This window comes from Tamandua tetradactyla, chromosome 5, assembly GCF_023851605.1.
Source record: "Tamandua tetradactyla isolate mTamTet1 chromosome 5, mTamTet1.pri, whole genome shotgun sequence".
NCBI lineage: Eukaryota > Metazoa > Chordata > Mammalia > Pilosa > Myrmecophagidae > Tamandua > Tamandua tetradactyla.
The window spans coordinates 55,035,540-55,055,578 of NC_135331.1; the positions used below are offsets into that span (position 1 = coordinate 55,035,540).

At 36.9% G+C, this 20,039-nt stretch overlaps 1 long non-coding RNA gene across 7 annotated transcripts in view; it reads right to left on the bottom strand.

Moving 5' to 3' along the window:
• Positions 1–20,039, bottom strand: part of LOC143684188 (uncharacterized) — a 181,597-nt gene that overhangs the window by 79,886 nt on the left and 81,672 nt on the right. For 6 of the 7 annotated variants that reach the window (XR_013175897.1, XR_013175896.1, XR_013175895.1 and 3 more), the window contains exon 4: positions 2,031–2,204. The exons of the other annotated variant lie outside the window; for it this stretch is intronic. This is a non-coding gene — a long non-coding RNA (uncharacterized LOC143684188). The remainder of the gene's footprint in view (positions 1–2,030; positions 2,205–20,039) is intronic. 7 annotated transcript variants of the gene reach the window in all.

A 20,039-nucleotide genomic window follows, 5' to 3' on the forward strand; every position in this document is an offset into this window, starting at 1 on the left:
GGAGAAAATGTCATAGGACCACTGAGGCAGAGAGTACATGGTTTGCTATAAGCCATGCCAGAAGCCAGGAGAGAGGCTTGGACAGATTCTTCCCTTTAGACTTCAGAGGAATGATGGCCCTGCCAACACTTTGGTTTCAGACTTCTATCCTCCAAGATGTTGAGACAATACATTTCTGTTATTTTAGGCCATCTACTCTGTGGTGTTCTGTTACAGCAGCCTTGGGACCAAAAAATAAGCCTGAGGTCCTTCTAGTCTTCATCTCCTGCTTGACAGTTTATCTTCTCATACAGCCATAGAGCTAGGGCCCATATGCCATGCTTAATTTCTAGGCAGTGAATTACATGGTGACATGAAGGGGTTCACACACTCCTTTATGAAATGTGGCTGCTTAGCTAGGCACTATACTATCCCCCATTCTCCTGGCCACATGTAGGATTTCCTTTGAAAAGCGACCCAAAGAGCAAGAAGCACTCCATTCAGTACCGAGGACAGTAAAGTCAGCCTTCCCTCCAGATTGTCAAAAAGGAAACAGAAATCCACAGCTCTGTTTCACCTTAAAAAAATGTCAAAAAGAACTATGTTTCATTTTATTACTGTGGTGGGGAGAGAAAACACAATGGGTTATTATTACTTTTCCCTGATCCGATTTCCAATCTCTAGGCAATAGAAGGTTTGCATATTTTCTTTGAGCATTTCAATTTAATATTTTCATTCCTGTGAGAAAAATTGGAAACTTACACAAGTGGTTTGTAATTCATGCAAATTCAATCTGAAAATTTAATTCCATTTCTCAAGAAATTTAAAAAAACTAAGAAGGGTGGGATTTGCTATTCTCTCTCATTCCTCATTCAACCCAAGATTTTCACAAAGGAATGGGAGAAATTTCTTTCATACAAAAATAATTCAGACATACCATCCCTTTAGCATTATCTAATTTATCTGATAGCAAATCTGGGGAATTTTATGATTCAATTCACACCAGAAAATGTTCACATTGTTTCAGCCAAGACTTTTCTTTGTTCTTAACTTGAATTATACACAAACTGGAGTGTGGGTGATTAAGTTTTGTTCATATGAGGGGAAAATACATTTTTAGAAGGGAATTGATTCCATCTCTGAAGATGTAAAATATGCCTATTTTTAACCAAACAATCCATCTCTGAAGATTTATTTTAAAGGGAGTCTACAAGAGATAAAAGATGGATATATAGAAATGTTCATTGTGCTATTTGTTCTAATAGTCAAAACTGGAAATAATAATAGCAATAAGTTGTACTTATTGATTGTGTACCATACCACTCACCAGTTTAAGCCTCCAATATTTACTAACTCACTTCACTTAATCCATGTGACTCAAATATCTGGTTGTAGAAACCTCACTCTTCACCAGCACATCTTTCTGTCCCTCATGTATGCAATTAAACTACAAGTTCAAGACCTCAGAGGCAACACAGCAAGACTGGGGAAAGGATGCTTCATAATTATGGGTTGAAAAGAGTAACAAAAAAAAATAATACACAGAAAAGGTAATACCCAGTCTGACCTCTGCACACTAAAAAGAAAGTGATATTTTTTTTAAATTCAGTCTTAGGAATAGAACTACTAAGAGAGAATACAGACCCTACATCAATCTAGGGAGAAAGGTAGATGTGATTTATAACTCAGAATTTAAGCTCTCAAATTCTGAAGGCCTAATTTTGAATCCTGTCAAGGTGGCGTGGACTCTCTCTCATATAGTGACACTCAATCCCAGTGGCGATGTGCCTTCCCTGTTGAATGCAAGTACTGTAGAAGATCTGCCTCTCCCTCAGAGAATGGAAGAACTTAATGTATTTAAAGAGAAGCCAGCTAGGATAAATATTTGGGTGAGATATAGCTTGTTTTTAAAAAAGGTTTTTTTGCGTGTGTGTGTTTGAGAAGAATTCTATGAAGATGAAAATAGGCATAACATTCATGATGCATGAGTAGTATTGTTGAAGTAAAAAACAAAAAGGTTAATACCATCAATATAATGAAGGCTGTCTCACCTGAAGGCTCAATGCAAAAGAACGCTCTGAAAGATGAATCATCTTGATAGCTGTCCCAGGTAAATCCTAGTTTTGGATCCTGCGCTTTCCAAGAAAATGCTACCTTCTCATGTAGAGAGCAGCCACCAGGTTGTCATCTGAAGTACTGGAACCACGTAGGCACTAATTAGTAACCTAGGAGATATAATTTGTTAGAATGAGGTAGTCTAGCACCAGTGACTTAGTTTGAATATCATTGCAAATGTTGATTCAATTATAATACCTTAAGTGGTTTTAGGCTAAGTTGTCCTGTACATTTCATGCCAAAAATGTCTATGTTAAAGAGAATTGGAGAATTCATTATACAAATGCAGCTTCGTCTGTGAATGTCTGACGCCTCTTGGAAGGGGCCGTGACTATATCCAGTTAGTATCATTAATAAAAGGGGCCTTGGGTTCTCCTCTTGGGTCCTGTGACAGCACATACACTTCACTCTGTGCCATTCATCTTACATAACTTGGAAAATTCCTCAGAAGTGGTATCTTTACCTTGAAGAGACAAGAATAATCCAGCACTTCTTCCCATGGAATGTAAGCAGCTAACACACCGTCTATGATTATTTGCCAGGAACCATACAACTTCCTAACACAAATCCCCCAAAAAGTTAACCCACACACTACTGGGAACAATTAGGCAATTCAAAGAGGGTTACGTATAAAATATCTTGAAATCATAAATTCTCACTTAAATCAGTATTTTTCATCTAGAAATTTTAGCTGAAAATAAAGGTCAGTTTGCAAACTATTTTATAAACAAATATTTAAAGCATTCAAATAAACTTTTTATTTCTTAAAAATTAATCTCAAAAACTTTACTTCTAATGATGATTTTCTTATAGTATTTGAATGACAAAATGGCCAATTTGTTTTCATTCCTAGGAAAATAGAAATACAATGCACAAAAACTATATTGAAGTTTCTACTTTCTGTAGTTTTCACCTGTGAAATGATAGTGTTTTACACTATCTACAATTCCTCCCAAGAATTAAAAAAACAAAATGAAACAACAGAGGTCAAAGTTCTTGAGCCAAAACTCTATGAGAAACCAGGTTCAAACTAACCTGTTTTCCAACAACTCAAATTCCTTTCAGAAATCTCTAGCCAATAAACCAGAAAAGGCAACTCAACCCTGAGATGCAGAAACAGAGGACATCAGGGAGTTGCTTAGTCCTCTTAGTTGTTCAGTCTGTAGACACATAGTGAGATTGTACTTCCCTACCCCTGTGTGCACATGTGACTTGCTGTCACTACTGAAATATGAGCAGAATTTATGCTTATCACAAATATACCAATGCATGATTCTTCACTCTCCTTGTTGTGGCCTTGGCATCAACAACAAGACACCTCCTAGTTCTCTCAATGAACAGAGACCACTCCAACCTGACGCTAGATTTAATAAATTTGAATTTCAGATAAACTGGTATATCTGACTTATTAGCATGATAAGAGGACATACTAATATGTTTTAAGCACAAATATATTCCATGTAAATTGGCACTAAAATATATATTCATGGTTTATTTGAAATTCAAATTTAACTGGGTGTCCTGTTTTTAGAATGACAGCTCTACCTCTGCCCCAAACACCCACAAATACCCACCAAAATTATTTATTAACAAACAAATATATTGAGTGAAACCAGTATGATTAAGAGGTTATTTATTGAAGCATTTTACTTAGGCTATCTTACCTAATACTGGATATTGCTCTATTACACATCTTACTCCAGGAATTACTAAATGTTCCTCATGCAGCTGGTAGCATTGTTTTTATTACAAATTCATATATAGCCTTCACCCATCTCTGTAACATTGAATGAGATGTTTTATATTAAATAGGAAAAGACAAATTCTGTGCTGTTTTCTTCTCAGCAAGTGTTATGGGTTCCAAAATGTGCCAGTTTGAAAGTATTATGTACCCCAGAAAAGACATGTTTTAATCCTGATTCAATCCTGTGGAAGCAGTCCTTTCTTCTAATTCTGATTCATCACAGTAGGTTGGAAACTGGATGAGATCATCATCACAGAGATGCGATATGCCCAATTGTGGATGTGACCTTTAATTAGATGGAGATGTGACTCCACCCATTCCAGTTGCCTATTGATTAGTTTACTGGAGTCCATTCAAAGAGGAAACATTTTGGAGAGATTCAGAAACAACAGAAGTGACAGAAATGACAGAGCCAACAAACATGAGAGCAAAACTGACACAGGTGCTGACACTATGAAAACAGAGATGCAGATGTTTGGAGATGCTTGGAGCCCAGCAGACATTGCCTTGAAATGTTAAGCAAGCCAGAATCTGGAGATAGCCAAGGGAAGCCAAGAGATAAGAGTCAGCCTTGGGTAAGCTAAATGAGGAACCTCTACAGGAAGTAGGCTGAACACCACAGAGCCCAGGAACAAGGAACCAGCAGATGCCAGCCTCATGAATTCCCAGCGACAAAGCTGTTCAAGATCCATCAGCCTTCCCTGAATAAAGGTATCTCTCCCTGGATGCCTTATTTTGGACATTTTCCTAGGCTTAGAACTATAAACTTGTTAAATTGCTAGTTTACAGATCTAAGGTTAAAAATGTCCCAGTTTAAACAAGTGTATAGAAGTGTTTAAAGTCAGGCACCAACAAGAGCTTACTTCACTCACAAAAGGCTGAAGAAGTTCAAGACTTCTCTCTCAACTGGGAAGGCACATGGTGAACACGGTGATGTCTGCTAGCTTTCCTTCCAGGCTTCTTATTCTGTGAAGCTCCCCCAGGGACATTTTCCTTCTTCATCTCCAAAGGTCTCTCTGGCTGTGTGGGCTTTTGTGATTCTCATCACTCTGTCATGGCTCTGCTATCCTGTAATCTCAAAACTTTGCAAAATGCTTCCCCCCTTTTAAAGGATTGCATTAAATTAATCAAGACCCACCTGGAATGGGTGGAGTCATATCTCCCTCTAATCCAAGGTTAATACCCACAATTGGGTGAGTCACATCTCCCTGCAGATAATCTAATCAAGTTTTCAACCTATAGTGCTGAAAAGGGATTAAAAGAAGCTGCCTAAGCAAGATTGGATCAGGATTAAAACATAGCTTTTCTAGGGCATTATAATCCTTTCAAACCAGCACTCAAACTAACACACCATTTTAGTTTAAATATTTTAGTGTAAGTAATGGTTTTCCAGATTGAACAATTGACATTTCTGATGGGAGGGTGATAATTATCTTTCGGAAAATATTACTGACATCATGCAGGCTGTCTGGGAACAGAAATTGGATACACAAAAAGTAGTGCTGACTAAAACAACAGTAGCTCCAGATGGAATCAAGAGGAAAAGAGCACCAAGTAGGGGCCTTGTCATTAATGTATGTTGAATAAATAAAGACTGGCTCAGCCAAGAGAAACAATTAGAACCCTCCAAAATGGGCCCACATCATGCCTGATACCTACTGATGTATAAAATACAAGAATAATGGAGTCATCTGACATTCATTTATATTATTTCCTTCTCCTGACACTAAAGAGAATTAAAATGATTCTTAACTGATCTGCAAATGTTTGGGGGGCAGAGATATTCCTGCAAATCCAAATCTCAGAGCTGCTTACCCTCCCCTAATTGTTTCCTATTTAAAAGAGCCAACCTTTTGCATTCTTTCCACCCACCACCCACAGCGAATTATTTCTTCCTACTGAGGAAGTAACAACACACACACCCCCACCTCCTGACTGAAGATGCAGAAGTAGGGAAGAACTGTCCTCAACAAGAGGAGCAATTCTTTGGAAGTGTGATTGTGAGAGCAGGAAGGAGATAGTGGTTTGATATGTGATGAGTTTAAGGAATGGTATTTATTACATGAGAGGATTTCCTATGGGTGTAAATGCCAAAGGAAATGATTGAAGAATAGAGTCTGGTACATAGTAGATGTCCATTAATATTCAATAAATAAATTATTGAATTAATTAATAAATGGTAGATATTAATAATGTAGAACCGATAATATGAAAATTTTGAGAAAGAAGATGGAGACAAAGGAGAATATGGGGAAATACTGCCTTTAGATAGGAAGCAGGAAACTTGCTTTCTTTTAAAGAAAGAGACGTTGAGAAAGCTTATTGGTATATTAACTACCACTACTATTATTGATTTTTGTAGAAACAAAATCACCTGCTGGGACTAATATTAGAAATCATAGTTTGGGATGATGAATACTAGGGAGAAGGAAGGAAGGAAGGAAGGGGGGAGGGAGGGAGGGAAGGAAGCAAGGAAGGAAGGAAGGAGGAAAGGAGGGAAGGAGGGAGGGAGGGAGGGAGGGAGGAAGGAAGGAAGGAAGGAGGGAAAAAGAAAAAATGCTAGAGATTCAAGAAGACTGAAGAAGATTTAAGGTATGTGTTGCATGGGGTGGGGTGGAAAATGGGGCTGGAAAATTAGGCAAGCATGGAAAGATTGTTGGAGTATTAGTTTGAGTACATAGCATATTAGAAATTGTGATATTTAGTATAATCAGTGATGCCAATCTTCCCATTTGTGTAACTTTTTTTTCGGCGTTCAGCTTCTGATGGAGTTATCAGTATCCTTAGAATAAAGCCAAGGTTTAGTTGAGTACAGAAGTGTAGTGAGAATCCAGTGGAGGTTTTAGAATTCAAATCATACTTTATTAATCACGGAATTCCAGCTTGGAAGAGGGTGGATGCTTTGGCAACTTTCAAGTAAAAAGAAGCCCCAATAATTAATGGGGAAGAGAATACAGAAAACTCTGGAAGACCAGAGGGAACTAGACTGAGGAAAACTAGAAGGGAAGAAGTGTGGTACAGTCATTCACTTCACAAAGATCCAGAATCCAGACATCACAGTTGAGAGAAAGGGCCTTTGCATATGGTGTTAGGAGGGTAATTTCTTTTCATACTGGACTGTGGGTTGGATGTTGGAAGCAGAATAAAAGCGAGTATCATTCATCATTATCTCTGTGGTATGGAAGTGATGTTTGTGGATGGCAGGAGGCCTATCGAGCTTGAATGCATCTCAGCTCCTGGAGACAGTTCTGTTTCTAAAACTGGTAAGTATGCAGATAAACACCTATTTTATTCTTAGTGTAGATTTAAATCAAAGGAAAGGAAACAGCACCTAAAGACATATATTTCTTCCCTAAAAAAGCAAATCATATGTTCCATTTTCCACCACCTACTGTTTTGTTCTGTATTTACTCATCTCTATAAATTTGAATTCAATACACAGTACTGATTGCATTTTTTATAGAAAAGGAAGAATTAAAGTACTTATCATTAAGTATCATATTTTCCCAGGTAATTTATTAAAGGAAAGGCTAATAAGAGGCTAATGATTAGTATACATTTTCCCACAGGCATGAGTATATTAAGTTCTCTATTTTCTGACAAAGGTAAAACTGTCCTTATTTTGTTACCAAGTCAATAATACCAAGATTTCTTAATGAGTTTTTTGCCCCTTCTTCCTGAACTTAAAGAGAGTTTCTTAAAATAATGTCTTTAGACAATTTAATTTAGTCTTTCTCAATTTTGGGTGTGATATATCTGTTCTTTGTTCACTTTAGATAATTGCAACACACAATTATCTAAAGTGAAGAAAATAAACATATTTCCCATGTCCTGATACAGCCAGTTTACTATATTACTTTTTAATTTACTCTATCTGTATTGTAAAACCAAGAAATGAAAACAAACTGGGAGATGACAAGGGACATCTTGTTTTACATTCTGCTTTTTTCACTTAAGAAACCATTAACATGTTCCGTGTAATTAAATCTTTCCTACAATCTGCTGCTTGATGGTTACTTTCCACTATGTGGATAAGCTGTAGTTTATGTGCTAAAATCTCATACTTTTGGATATTTACTCAGTTGCCATATCTATTTTAGAAGCCAAAAACATTCTTGTAGATAAACCCTTATCAAGCACTAAATTGTATCACAACAAACAGGCCAGAGAAACGGAACAGATATATCTATGGGATGCATGAGGTTAAGGTTTTATTTATAGTTCAAATTCACTTCTAGAACGTCTTTACCCATTTAAATTCCCAATTGAAAATGAACGTGTTCCTTTGTCCTCACTGTCTGGAATAAAATGGTTTTTAACCATTTGCTTTAATTTCCTCATTGCTAATGCAGACACCTAGCAATGGGTTGGCTTAATCAATGGGGATTTATTGGCACATAGATTTGAGGCTAGGAGAAGTTCAATAGCAAGGTATTATCAAGGTGATACCTTCTCCTGAAACACTGGGGCTGGCTGCCAGGGACCCCTGGTCCTTGGTGTTTCTGGCACATGGCAGTGCACACGGCAGCCTCTCTTGGCTTCTCCTTTCTCTTTTGGTTTCCATTGACTTGCAGCTTCTAGCTGCTCCTTCTGTGGCTTTTTTCTATCTGACTCTTTCTCTGCTGATAAAGCACTCCAGTAATCCAGATTAAGGCCCAATCCTTTGTGCCACACTTTAACTGAAGCAACACCTTGAAGAGATCTTCTTTACAAGGACCCACACCCACCCAAAAGGATTAAATTTAAGAACATGTTTTTCTGGAACACATAACTCCAAAGTGCCATACCAATCATTCTAAACATTTTTCATATGTTAGAGTAAAAGCATTCTATTGTAATTTATACTGTTTGATTAATGTAAACCTGAGCAATTTCATATATCCATTTTGTGATCAGTATTATTTTTCAGACATGCCTAAATATAACTTTATTATTTTTCTTTTGTTAGAGTTTTTCCTAAGTGTTAATTAAGAACTTTAAAAAACTCTTTTCTTACATATCAGAATACTTTTTATTGATTTATTATTGCATGTTATTTCAATTTATGATGCTTTCAAAACAGACTGTAATTACTTTACAGCAAAGTAATTCATAAAAATGGTAACACATCAAGTCATTCCAATGAGTCAAGGATTTGAAACTTTTCCCTCACTCCTCCCTACAGTCTTCTTTGCCCAAATAATCACTGGTCAACTATTCTGATTCTAATTGCTCTCACCATACTCCTAAATAAAATAACAATTTCTCTATTTCTTTAACCATCCACTTTGGACAGTAGCTACTGTTGTCTCTCTGTGCTGGATGACAATTTAGTTTACCTATCGTTTCCACTTTCTTCCTCCTTCCTCTTAAATATTGATGGTTATAACATTATTTTTCTTCTAACATTAGTGAAATGTGTTCCTTTAATTAATAAGCTTAAACCTTATACTGGTTTGAAGCTTTTATGTACCCCAGAAAAGCCATGTACTTCTAATGCAAGCTTGGAGGAGCAGATCTATTGTTGGGTGGGGCCTTTTGATTAAGATATTTCCACAGAAGATGCAACCCACCCAATTGTGCATGGGACCTATTGGTTAGAGGGAGATGTGATCCATTCAAGGGAAATCTTAATCCTTTTAGTGGAGCCCTGTATGAAAAGAATAACAGGCAGAAATCTTAGAGTTCAGACCTAACACAGAGAGGTATCTCTTTTTGGATGCCTTAATTTTGGATATTTTCATGGCCTTAAGATAGTAAATTTGTAACTTAATAAATCCCCTCTGAAAACACGGGCCATTTCTGTCGTATTGCATTCCAGTAGCTTTAGCAAACCAAAACACACCTACATTTCATTTTCAAAATTTTATTCAGTATCTAAATTCCCCTCTGGGTAGGATGAGAATTTTTTTAATCCCATTTTCTCCTCCCTACTGGAAGCTACATTCTTCCTTTTGCAAATTATCAAGGATGTTGAGATTTGCACGTGTCTTCACTTGTGTATTATAATCACAGTAATGTCTTACATGTGTCCATGAAAATCAGTAAAGCAATATTTACCTAAGTAAATATTCTTCACTGCTGAGCCAAGCACCCCACTAGGTGAATATTCCCTTTCTTTAGATATTCTAGAAACAGGAGAGGCCTAAAGTCAATGTCATGATTTTAATTTAGCTTAAAATTAAAAAGCTGTTCTTTTCTTATTCTGAACTTTTGGGGAAATGTCTCAGTTGAGTCACCAAAAGATAAGGTTATGGTGTTGCTTCAAAATAAATTTGTAGCATCTTATAAAAAATATTTCTCCAGTCTGCACTGAGCTATTTAAAATAAGAAATGCTTGTGGAGTTTAAGCAAATATCTTTTGAGATATATGTATATATATCAAGATACCATTTCCTTCTTAAAACTATAATGCTAATAACATTAATATCAAACATGTTGCTCTATCCTTCAACATACTTTATTTTATTTACAAAATCTAAAGAACTATTTTCCTCTTGAATACTTAAACTTGGTTGCTTAAAACAAATCTACCTTTGTAAGGTTTTCATTTTAATGATATGTTATACTTATAAAAACAATCTGCTAGTGTATTAGTTATATTCTGCTGCATAACAAATTACCATAAAAGTTCACATCTTAAATCAACAAAACTATCTTATTTCCCACAACTTCTGAGGATTGGGAGTTTGGGAGTGCCTTAGCTGATTGGATCTCTCAGGAGATTGCAGGCAAGTTGTTGAGGCTGCTTTCTTCTGAAGACTGAACTTTGGAAGAAGAGTGGGCTTCAAGCTCAGCCAGATGGTTGTTGTCACTGCACGGACCACTTTAAAGAGTTTTTTTCCAACATGGCATCTTGTTTCCCCCTGAGCAAGAGATATAAGAAAGAGAGAGAGAGAGAAAGAGAGACTGGGGCAGAGAGTCTGAGAGAGACAGAAGAGAGAAACAAAGAGAACCCACAGTGGAAGCTGAAGTCATTTATCACCTACTCTCAAAGTGCATGACCAACTTTGTATCATATGCTATTGATACATTTGGTTACACAAACCAGCCTTGGCAAAACGTGTAAGGGCCCTATAAAAGAGTGTGAGTACTTGCAGGTGGGAGTTGTTTGTGGGGGGTTACACTGGAGACTGGCTATTGTAGGAAGCAATGATTCTGTAATTATGCTCTGGAATTTTAAAAGGCACAGAAATTTAGCCTTATTCACTCCATCCTGGCCTCCCGGACTCCCTTCCTTCTTTCTTTCCGTCTCTCCATCCATCCTGCTTAGTGCTTTGTTAAATTTAAATTGCACACTTTTGCTTGCTATAACTAAAAATATATACTTTTATAATTTTCCCTGCTTGTTATTTTGTAACCTAGTAAGCCATTTGAATTAGTATACCTGATAGAAGATTTTTTTGTCAGTGCTGTTAAAATTATTCTTGCCATTCATCATGTCTGTTAAGTTCATGAATCTTTCTTTCCTCTAAAGGATGTCTTCCAATGTGTACTCCATGTCAAATATTTAAAGTCCCACAGTGTCTATTCTATTTATTACATCCCATGTGGATTTTAGTTCTTTCCTTGTAGTTTTCTAATTTAGTTTTATTGCATCCATTTCACTTTTCCCCTCAGCATTTTTATGGATTCAGTTCAATCTATTTAATTCTTGTAATATCCTGCTTTTATCCTAGAGAAGGGCCATGTCTTTAATGAAATCACTAGTTTCCTTGAAAAAAAAATCAGAGCTTTTTTGGATCTTACTTTCCTCTCTTCCAAGTGTTTGGTATGAAATCTTCTTGTTATTCTGGAGATAACCCCGTGCCTCACTTCAGCTCCATGCCCAAATTTCTTTCTGCCCCATTAAATGGGAATGTTTCTAATAAAAAATGTTTAGCATTGGTCGTGTGTAGATTTCTTCTTGTCCAATTCATTGTTCACTGGGGCAATAAATAACATCCCTGTGGTGAATATGTTTAGGTACATGTAGTGTCTACTGTCATTCATCTAGGGGAACTCTGGTGTAAAATCACAGAAGTCTCCTCCTCCCTCTCTGAAAGAAAACACCAATTGGATCCAAGATAGGCTATCATTCAACTGGCACATTGAGAGGATGGCTCTCTTCTGTTTGTTCCTGACATTTTGTCTCTTTTGTGTGCCATTGCCAACTTTCCCCATTCAACACACATGCACATGCACACAAACACAGAGCCTCAAACGTTTATTTTTGCCAGTTATTTTCTATGAGGTCACTCATTGCACCGAGGTGACATATAAACAGATCATGAATGGATCTGAAAATTAGAAGGATGGATAAATACTGATTGAGATAAATTTTGAGACAATTAGGCATGAACATTTAGTTATAGAAGTATATTAAATAGATGTATTCTTCTTTTACCATAGAATAATTTATATTATTAATACCTTTAAATATTTCTTTTTCCATCCATTCAGCTCTGCTGACTCATTATCATGAGGATATTTCATCCAGATGATCATAATACATATTCTTCTAGTTTGCTAGCTGCCAGAATGCAATATACCAGAAGTGGAATGGCTTTTCAAAGGGGAATTGAGTAATTTTCTAGTTTACAGTTCTAAGGCCATGAAAGTGTCTCAATTAAAGGGAATCTATAGAAATGTCCAATCTAAGGCATCCTGGGAAAGATACCTTGGTTCATGAAAGCTGATGAAGTTCAGGGTTTCTCCCTCCAGTGAGATGGCACATGGAAAACGTGATCAGGGTTTCTCTCTCATCTGGAAAGACAGGTGATGGACACGGCATCATCTGCTAGCTTTCTCTCCTGGCTTCCTGTTTCATGAAGCACCCCAGGAGACATTTTCCTTCCTCATTTCCAAAGGTCACTGCTGGAGGACTCTGGTTCTTGTGGCTGCATTGTTCTGCTCTCTCAGAATCTCCAGCTTTCTCCAAAATGTTTCTTCTTTTATAGGACTTCAGTAAACTAGTCAAGACCCCCCCAAACGGGTGGAGACATGCCCCAACATAATCCAGTTTAACAACCACTCTTGATCACATCTCCAGGGAGATGATCTAATTATAGTATGAAATATACAGTACTGAATATGGATTAGAAGAAATGGCTACCTTTACCAAATGGGACTAGGATTAAACCATGGCTTTTCTAGGGTGCAAACTACCTTTCTAATCAGCACACACATTAGTAATTAGCATTAGTTTTGATTGTGTCATAAGATTTCTTGATTTTCCATGTCAAAATGGTTTAAAGTGTTGGAAAAACAGCTGCATTATGTGCTTTGCTAGAATCCATTGTTAAATATCTAATATTATTCTTCCCCAGTTTTTAAATCTTTCTCATCATCTTTACTCTCACAGATTATTGATATCCATTTTAGATTTCAATGCACTATGTATCTAATAATTCCTTCTCATTAGCTAGTTCATCAATAACTATTATTGCCTCTCCAGTTTGCAATGCTTCTAAGTGATAACATCATTGAAATTCATGGTCTTAGCGTTCCATTGCAACATAATTGTTATTTACTTTGGAATGTGATGGTTGCATCCTAATTTGAAAGTCCCTTAGCCTCCTGAAAAACGTCCTCAATAAATTTGTTACATTATACGTTATTTTTTAACAAGAGCTAAAAGTATACCAGAAAATCATCTTTAATTGTTTAACTTTGAGTTAATTATACATTCCAACAGTTATAAGAAATACTAGAGATCCCATGTATGTTTAACATAATTTTCCTCAATTCTAATATTTTATAACACTATACTACAATATCAAAGCCATAAAATTGACAATCAAGAACAGAAAACTTGCATCACCTCAGGTATTCTCCCTGCTGCTGTTTTATAGCCACATCTGTTTCCCTCCATCTCCACCTTCTCCTTAAACCCTGGCAACTACTAAATGGTTTTCCTTTTCTATAATTTTTTCATTTGAAGAATATTGCATAAATGGTCTCAACAGTATATAACTTTCCAGGAGTAGCATTTTACAATCAACATAATTATATGGAGACTCATTCTGTGGCATTTGTCAATATTTCATTCCTTTTTTCATGGGTAGCATTCCATGATATCGGTGCACCACCTGCAAAAGCATCTATGTCATTTCTAGCTTTTAACTCCTACAAACAGAACTGCTGTAAATATTAGTGTATTCTTTTGTGTATGAGTGTGTCTTCTTTTTTCTGGGATAAAAGCCCAAGAGTGCATGCAGTTGGTTGGCTAGAGGGTAGCTATATATATGATTAGGTTTTCAACAATTGCATGTTGAGTTTTCCAGATGGCCATCCCATTGTATAGTCCCACCACAATGAATGCATTTTCTACTTCTGCATCTTAAAGAGCTTTTGCTGTTGTCATCTGTTTTCTTTTAATTTTAACCATTCTGATAGGTGTGTAGTAATATCTTATTGAGATATTAAATATGGTTATTTCCCTAGTGGTAAAGTATGAAGCGCTCATTTGCCATCTGTATGACTTATTTAGTGAAACAGCCATATTCTAATTAGTTTAGTTGTATTATTAGCTTTTTATGCTGTTGAGTTTTTACTGCTTTTTAAAAACACCTTCTAGACACTAGTCCATTGTTGATTAGCAAAGATAATCTCTCATTTTGCAGCTTGCCTTTTCATATTTTAACATACTCTTCCACAGAGCAGATGTCTTTGACTTTGAAGTCTAAGAGCACCTTGCCTAGCCGAAGAACCCAAAGATTTCCTCATTTTTATTTTCCAAAAATAGCATTGTTTTTAACCTTATTTTATTGTATTGTATAACATATACAGAAAGCAAAGAGAAAAAAGCAATAGTTCTCAAAGCACTCTTCATGAGTGGTTATGAGACAGATCCCAGAGCTTGTCATGGGCTTCGATATGATCCTCTCATATTTTTCCTTCTAGTTGCTCCAGAATATAGGAGGGTAGAGGGCTTAAATACTTTCTTTATAATCACAATCAACTTTTCTTTTCCTCTTTTGTGAAAAATAACATATACATTAAAAAGCTATAAATTCCAAAGCACAACACCACAATTGGTTGTAGAACACATTTCAGACTTTGACATGGGTTACAAATTCAAAATTTAAGTTTCCCCTTCTACCTTCTCTAAAATATGGGAGGCTGAAAGAAATATCAATTCAGTGATTCAGCATTCATGTTCATTTGCTAAGTTCTATCTCCTACATATAATTCCACCATCACCTTTGATCTTTCCATATCTCTCTTTAGGGTTGTTTGGGCTATGGCAATTCTCATTTTTTTGATATTGGAAGCAACTGTCACTAATATGGGGACAGAAGACAGAACTGCCTGATGTTCTGGAGAGGCTATGCTAGGTTTCAGGACTTATCTGGGGCAGGGATCCACCTGGAGGTTGTAGGTTTCTAGAAAGTGACTCTAGTGCATGGAACCCTTGTGGAATCTTATACATTGCCCTAGGTGTTCTTTAGGATTGGCTGGAATGGTATTGCTTGGGGTTTGGCAGGTTAGGATAGGTAGCCAGGTCTCCCTGAAGCGTGCATAAGAACAACCTCCAGAGTAGCCTCTCGACTCTTTTTGAACCCTCTGCCACTGATACTTTATTAATTGCACTTCTTTTACCCCTTTTGGTCAGGATGTAATTGTTGATCCCACAGTGCCAGGTCTGGATTCATCCCTGGGAGTCAAGTCCCATGACACCAGGGAGACTTTCACCTGTGGCTTTCATGTCCCATGTAGGGGGGAGGGCACTGATTTTCCCTGCAGAGTTGGGCTTAAAGAGACTGAGGCCACATCTGAGCAATAACATAGGTCCTCCAGTAGTAACTCTTAGGCATGCCTATAGGTAGTCTAAGCTTCTTCGCTACCTACACAAGCTTCACAAGAGTAAGCCTCATGATTGAGGGTATGGCCTATTGATTTGGTATCCCTAAAGTTTGACACAGTACCAGGGGATTCCCTGATGGTAAGGTTTAATACTTCCATAGTCTTTCTGCACTCCCTCAGGGGACTTTGTCAATACTTTTTGATTATTTGGTTAATATACTCTAGGATGTTGCCAGGCGTGAAAATACAGGATTATACAGAATTAAAGGATCTCTTCCTTATTCTGTGCTCCCTGTGTTTCAACTGCTCAAATGAGCTATTAGATTATGCACTACAGAAAATGTCACTTCCAGATCAATAAAACTTTCTTCCATTGGTCACAAAGAATATGTGCAGTTCTAAAATATAGACACAGTCTTCCTTACCCCTATTTTCTGAATTGTTTTAACCCAAACCTGTTTGGCTTCATTGTTGTCTCTAAATATCAGGTAATATAAATATGTATATATATATATATAATATATACAAAATAGTCTCTCAAATTCCTGAAATAATGATTACCACTCCAGACTGAATGTGTCTGCTCTAAAAGCTTAAAATCTAAGCCCCCTGTTTTCTTATAAGCATATTCTAAAGGTGATCATACTTTTGTTGTTTTTTGTTTCTGGCTTATTTTTTCTCACCAAATGTCCTACACATTCATTCACATTATTGCATGACTCACACATTGTTCCTTTCGTGGCAAACAACCTGTGGTCATAAGTGCACACCATTGCTCACCAATTCACTTCTCCGTCATTGCATCCTTCAACCACCTGCATTCATTGGGCATCATGTAGAAGGCCCAAAGTCCACAGTCCATCAACATTCTCAGTTTTAGGTAATTTCATTGTTCCCAACAGACAGAAAACCAATAAGCACACCCTTGCCAAATAGGAAATCTAAACCTCTTCTTAACACTTGTCCCTCCCCCCATTATTTATCTCTGCTGCTGCTGTGGTCATGCTGACGGTTTCCTTTTGAACATAGCTCATAGCATGCAATAGCAGTTTTTCCCCTGTACCCTGGATTTAAACCCTCTTTGTACAACAGTCATGTCTTTGAAGTAATTCTTATGAGAATACATTCATATTTCTAATGTGAATCAATGGGATACATAGGTCTATACAACCCCTTTCAATCTTGTTCATCTTCAATATAGTAATATTACTTCTAGATCCACAATAGAATCACCTTAGCTCCTATCTCTTCCCTTACATTGGAGTTCAACCTCATTAGCTAATGGTTCACCCACCTCTAGCTTCTATGTATCTCTAAGTTCCCTATATTATTATAAGCCATTGATTATACATTTCTGATGGTCATAAAAATGGAATCATATGGTATTTATGCTTTTGTGTCTGGCTAATTTTCTCAGTATTATGTTCTCAAGGCTCATCAATCTTGTCATGTGCTCAGGACATCATTTTGTCTTACTGCTGTATACTATTCCATTGTATGTATATATCACATTTTGTTGATCCACTCATCTGTTGATAGGCATTTGGTTTGTTTCCATTTTTGGTGATTGTGATTAATGCTGCTATGAACATCAATGTGAAAATGTCTGTTTGTGTCATTCCTTTCAGCTCTTCTGGGCATATACCAAGTAGTGTTATTACTGGGCCATAGGGCAACTTGACATTTAGTTTCCTAAGGAACTGCCAACAGTCATCCATAGTGGCTACCACATTATACACTCCTAGCAGCAGTGCATAAGGGTCCCAGTTTCTCCACATCCTCTCCAACATTTATAGTTTCCTTTCTGTGTAATTGTAGACATTCTTATAGGTGTGAGGTGCTCTCTCATTGTAGCCTTGATCGGCATCTTCCTTATAGCCAGTGAAAATGAGGGTCTCTTCATGTGCTTTTAAGCCACCTGCATTTGCTCTTCAGAGAAACGCCTATTCATATCTTTAGCCCATTTTATAATTGAGATGTTTGTTCTTTTGTTGTTGAGTTGCATGATTTCTTTGTATATACAGGAAATCAAATTTGTCTGGTATGTGGGATGTCCAAATATTTTCTCCCACTGAGTTGGCTACCTCTTCACCTTTTTGAGAAAGTCTTGTGACATGCAGAAGCATTTGATTTAGAGGAGTTTCCATTTATGTATATTTTCTTTTGTTGCAGTTGTCTTTCTTAGGGCTCAGATCCTACATTTGAATATATGCCTCTTCAGGGCCAGTAGGCAGCCTGTGAATGGATGACACAAGGATATAAATAACAGCCAGTTTGGCTTGATATGGGCAAACCCCAAGGCTTTCTTAGCTCCAGCTCTTCCCTGGAATTTTCAAGGTGTCTGGTGCAACTATACTGTGTGAAGCTCCATGTACTAAGAGAGATTCCAAATATCCTTCTTTACCTAAACATACATCACAGAAGCTACAGTCTGGAACTAGTGCATCTTGGTTTAGGAGAGTCAACCAACCCATATATGTGGAGAGGGTGAATTTGCCCCAGAAGCAGGAAGTGGGCCTTCTACTCTAATGCTCAGGAAGAGGTGTGTCACAAAATGTATTGGAGAGTGTGGAGCACACAAAATAGGGAAATGGGGGGAGCCTGGTTGATGCCCCATTGCTTTGAAGGTGTTGAGAGTGTGCCCTGCAGATGGTAGAGATCCTAGGTGCTGTCCAAAGCTTGGAGAGGTTGATGCCAAAAAAAGTTGGTCTCCCCAATGTCTCATGAGATTACAACCATCTCAATGTTTGGAGAACAAAGCCACTGTGTAGGTCTATGGAAAGTGTGTGATTGCACAAGCTAAGAACTTTAATCTTGCAATTTATTAAGCTCCCATTTTAAAAGCCATTCCAGTTCAGGTTTATCACATTCCAGCAGCTTACAACATAACACAAGTTAGACTTTCAGTAGCTATTTATGTCACCATGTTGATGACAGTATATCAAATTAGTTTATGTTTCATCCAACTGGGCATCAGCCAAATTTTTCTAAGTACTTCTTCTTAAAGGAGGATAATGCTTTCTAGAACACAGTATCTTTTTAAATACATATGGACCTGTCTCAAGTTCATCTCTTCCAATTTGGTTGAAATATAATTTCCCAGTGGGGATGTTACATACTCAACTAGTAGGATCATGGATCAGCCACAGGTCTAGGGCTACCTGATTTCAGAGTGACCTTTACATTCTACATTCAGTCTTAAGTGTACTACTGTTTTGATTTTGTCTGTTTAGATTTTTTGCTGTGGTGGTTGGTGCTGTACATTGAGGCCTTGCTATAATTTCTTGAGAGCTCAAAACTAGTATTCAAAGTGTTCTCACTCTAAATAACCCAGTGTTGTGCTGTTTTTCAGTAGAAAGCCATTTCTAAATATTTTGCCTTTTTAAATTCCATTCAAATCATAAGTAGTTCTTATGATATTTTACTGTGGTGACTTACAAATTTTAAAATAAAACCCACACCAAACAGTTATGGGAGTCACTTGCCATTTTCAATTTAATTATAATGTTGAGAGTAAGCTATTTAGATATCAAGTACTTCCATAAAACTGATAAAGATAATGAAACCCACAGTCTCTTTAAGTCTACCTCCACAAAGACAAACCCTCTGAACTTTAAGCTCTTTCATTTATTATGGACCTCTATTATTAACAGTATACTTTGCATCTTAATTCCATGATTTTTTAATTTTAGATATTTCATTTTATCCTTTAGCATGGTCAGGAAGCACTTGGTTTTCACAGACAAAACCTTCATAGTTCAATAAACACTTCAAACAATTAGATCACAATTTTAGTTAAATTTATGTACTGTACTTCTACTGCTATGTTTATAATTATTGTTCTGGTACCCCACATTTTCATAACGGGATTTATTGCTTTGATACTTTAAATATTTCCTTTTAATCTGACTGCATTCTGAAATATATTAAAGCACATGGATTAATTCATTAAACATATACTGTCAGGGTTTGATATCTAGTATATATCACAAAATCCTACCACTCAGCAATAAAAGAAGAAACAACTGAATGATAAAGTGGGTAAAAGATATAACTGAACATTTCACTAAATGGGAAATCCAAACAACTAAAGAGCACGTGAAAAGATGTTCATCTTCATTAGCATTTAGGGACACGCCAATCAAAAGTACAATGAGATATCATCTCACAAATATAAGAATGTCCAAAATTAATCAAATGAGCAACTTCATGTTTTGGAGAGGACGTGGAGAAATAGGAACACTTAGTCACTACTGGTGGGAGGAGAAAATGGCACAGCTGCTGTGGAAGAGTGTGTGGCGGGTCCTTAGAAAACTAACTATTGGTTTGCCTTAAGATCCAGCAATTCTGCTACTCAGCATCCACCCAGAAGCTCTGAAAGCAGTGACCCCAACAGACTCTGGCAGGCTGATGTTCATAGTGGTATTGCTCAGAA